Here is a 3,832-nt window from a genome sequence, read left to right on the forward strand (position 1 = left end):
TATATATATATATATATGTACATATTCACATGTAAAGACATTCGAGCGAGATCGTGCCAGTGCCACTGGACTGGCTCCTGTACAGGTGACACATAAAATACACCATTTCAAGCGTGGCCGTTGCCAGTACCGCCTGACTGGCCTTCGTGCTGGTGGCACGTAAAAGCACTCACTACACTCTCTGAGTGGTTGAAGTTAGGAAGGGCATCCAGCTGTAGAAACTCTGCCAAATCAGATTGGAGCCTGATGTAGCCATCTGGTTCACCAGTCCTCAGTCAAATCGTCCAACCCATGCTAGCATGGAAAGTGGACGTTAAACGATGATGATAATAATATATATATATATCATACATTAAAAGGATAAGAAATTGAAGGAATTTACGATGTAAGTGTGCCACAAAGTTAAAGTTGTAAGAAGGAAGAACGACCGGAAACATTTCCATAATTATTTTCCTACATTTTATCAGCATAATTATGATCTACACTCTTGGAAATTCAGAAAAATGTCATTTAAAAACACATTATCTAAAAATTTATTGGGAAACAAAGTCAAGGAGGGGTGTATTTAACTATAGTCTTGCTTCTTTTTAGGCTGTGTCATCTGGAGAAGGTCGCTTGTCAACGTTACTGATTTCTAAGAGAAGTCTAAAGATTCCAACTTAGTTAAATGTGGACAGGACACTTCCAGAAGTTACAGTAAACAGGACACGGATCTTTCTGATTTGACGGGCAACACTTTTCATTTATGTTTTATGTAGTGTTTTTGGTATCGAAACACTTTCAAACTTCGTATACTTGTATATTTTGTGTTATAGAACAGATAAAAATTTTTGTATTCGAAGTTATTTCATGTAAAAGATTGTCATATTTCGGTAATTTCAACCAATCAGTGACGTCAATTGAGGTGAAAACAATTACTGCCGTGGAATGTAAACAACATGTTCTAACGGTGTCATGGGGACTTTTCCCTTGAATAAAATTAGTGCCGTAGTTTGTCAACAGCAACTATCAGTGGTACTGTTATTTATGACATCGTTCGTGCATTTGTACTGGTTTTAGCTTTTGGGTTGGGGTTCGGGTTTTAGAGTTAGGGTTACAGTTAGGGCTATGATTATTTTTGCCATAACCTCACTCATAACCCTAACCCTAAAACCCTATAACTCATAACCCTAAACCCTTACTAGGGAATAACACTCTTGACACCTGCAAAAATTATTGTTTACAAAAACAGCAGTAACTGTATTCAGCTGAATAGACGTCAGTGATTGGTTGAAATTAGAGAAATACGACAACTTTAACATGAAATAACTTGCGATGTACAATTTTTTGTTAAGAAGGCTAAGAGAAAAAGATGTTTTATATGACACATTCTACCAGTGTCCCAAGTTTGAAAGTGTTTCGTTAAGAAAACAAGTGGTGCCTGTCAAATCAGAAAGAACCCAGGACACTTCCAGAATCTTCGCCTTTGACAGAATTAAAATAAATGTGGTATTTATAAATTTCTCAACGTAAGGGATATCAGTATTTTAAAAACTGTTTACAACCCCAGAAGATTGGGTAATATCCTATTTGACATTCATAAAATCGAATTTGTTTTAGTTTCAATTTCATTTCAATTCGGTTAACATGTCTCGTGGACGGCCTGCAGCTCCTTGTTTTATTGTGAATCCCAATGAAATACTTACAGATCAGCAGATAATTAATGAAAGGCTTACAATTACGACAGTGATTCGATCCTTGTCGGATTCAGCAACTTGTATTGCTTCATGTGCCCCGTTGTGGATTGTTGAAGAATTCTCACATGGGCCAAAATTAAGTCTAAGATTTTCCCTCACTTTTTTACCCGTTATTCGCATTGTGTACCACTTATAATTATGAAATGTTTTACTGAAATACACTTTTTGGATCACTATGATTTTACGAACGTGAGATAGGAAATAACCAAGGGGAAGTATTCAAGGCAGTAGAGTACTAAACGACTCCTAACTACTGTGGTTGTCTGCGAGTCAGAACAGAAAAAGCAACGAGTTGTAATGTCGTTTATGCAGTACTCAATAAGACCCATTATACAAAAGCACAGACGTATGTAGGTAGTGTGTAGAAATAGTGATATTCTTTTGATTGAAATTATATATATACGGGATTTGAATGAGTTAACATAACCTATATGACTGGACATTTCCCAGACTATTTTTCTTCTTGCGCTTGAAACATAAAGGTTTTATAAAACTATCCGCATTGTCAGAAGCTTTCTATTTTCTCTCTTTTTACCTTATTCGATATATATATATATATAAGATTTAGTAATCTGCTGATTTTTAAAGAGAAGAATAGATTTTTAAAAAAGGTTTTATCAAAAACCGGACGGGAGGAGGATTAAAAATTTGAAAAGCGGGGTAAAATCGTAATCTCAGTTGTTGGAACACTGGATTCTGAAGAAATTTTGGCGAGGTAAAGGGACAAGGCATGAAGGGCCTCTTGATGACTCTTTCAGGAATTGCCGAAATTAGCGTCAATATTTTCACTTTCTATTTGCGATTACAGACTGGAACGATGCCAGAACTATAAATGAAGGAACGAAACCTCTTTGTTTGGTATCAACGAGAGAATTTCTGTGGTCGATCAAGATGCAGGAAATAGCAGCTAGATGACACCCTTGAACTCTTAAAATGTAAAATATACAAAACGAAATTAAGTAAAATGATGGTTCATGGTTTCACCGCCTTCGATAAAAATAGGGCTGAGACAAAGCGAAAAAAAAAAAATTAAATTAAATAAAAATTCGTCTCGTAAAGTTGCGAAATGTTAACAGGGCAGAAAGTTATTAAATGAGAGGTTGAGACATTCATGCACGCCGTTGTTAACACGGTTCAGTAGATGGGTGTAAGAGAGAGAGAGATAGAAAGATGTGAGTGGCACTGCGACTTCGCTCATCTATGGCCAACAAGGGCGTACATACCTTTCTCAGTGGGGTGGCCAGGTGTGGAGTGTCAAGCCACGGCTGACAGTACAACGAAGGTAAAAGAAGTGACTGCGACAGTTGTAAACAGAAGCACGAGGATGATGTACCGGAAGCGGAAGTTTTCAGTAAAGTTCCATGGAATTGTGGGTATAAAAATATTAATGACTAAATTTCAATTAACAAAAATTAAAAGTGATAATGATGATTGTTTATTACTTTATTAGGCACACACATATATGTGTATATTTATAGACTATATAATCATTCATAGCATTTTTATTGTTTGGAATTTTCAGGATAATTTTGCTTATTTGTGTCCTACACACGGGAATTCATACAATAAAAAAGAATATTTTTTGTGTGTGATTTCAGGGCTATTTAACCGTTATTTTTAGCGCATCTCACGACCACCGGATACTTTTTTCACATTGATATATCTTGATGTTTTTCATCATTTTCGTCCTCATGAAATGATGATGCGGCCAAGGACAGTCCATTGCTGGGATTTAAGCAAAAAAATCGGATTATCCGTATTTTAAACTCTGATGTGAAAAAAAAAAAAAAAAAAATTCTTAAAAGAGTCGAACTTTTAGGGATCTAAAGGAATGGAGTTAAAAATTATTTTAAAACTTTTTCTTCATGACCGTATGAATTCTCATGTGTAGAACATAAATTCGCAAAATTTTCTGAAAATTCAAAAAAAAGAGAAAAAGTTATGAGGGATTATAATGGGGTGCTTAAACCAGAATTCCGCCAGATTGTCTTTTGCAGTCTACGTTTGGAATAACTAATAAGTGTGTGTGTTCTCTCTCATTTTTTTCATTTAGTCATAGTGTATCTAGGACTACATTATCTAATGTATAGTATAGT

At 35.5% G+C, this 3,832-nt stretch overlaps 1 protein-coding gene across 1 annotated transcript in view; it reads right to left on the minus strand.

Moving 5' to 3' along the window:
- Nucleotides 1-3,121, minus strand: part of LOC106877233 (probable serine/threonine-protein kinase DDB_G0278509) — a 12,090-nt gene extending 8,969 nt beyond the window's left edge. The window contains exon 1 of the mRNA XM_014926095.2: nt 2,960-3,121. The gene's annotated coding sequence lies outside the window, so the exon portion shown is untranslated. The remainder of the gene's footprint in view (nt 1-2,959) is intronic.
- Between the last annotated feature and the right edge of the window lie 711 nt (nt 3,122-3,832).

This window comes from Octopus bimaculoides, chromosome 29 (assembly GCF_001194135.2).
Source record: "Octopus bimaculoides isolate UCB-OBI-ISO-001 chromosome 29, ASM119413v2, whole genome shotgun sequence".
Classification (NCBI taxonomy): domain Eukaryota; kingdom Metazoa; phylum Mollusca; class Cephalopoda; order Octopoda; family Octopodidae; genus Octopus; species Octopus bimaculoides.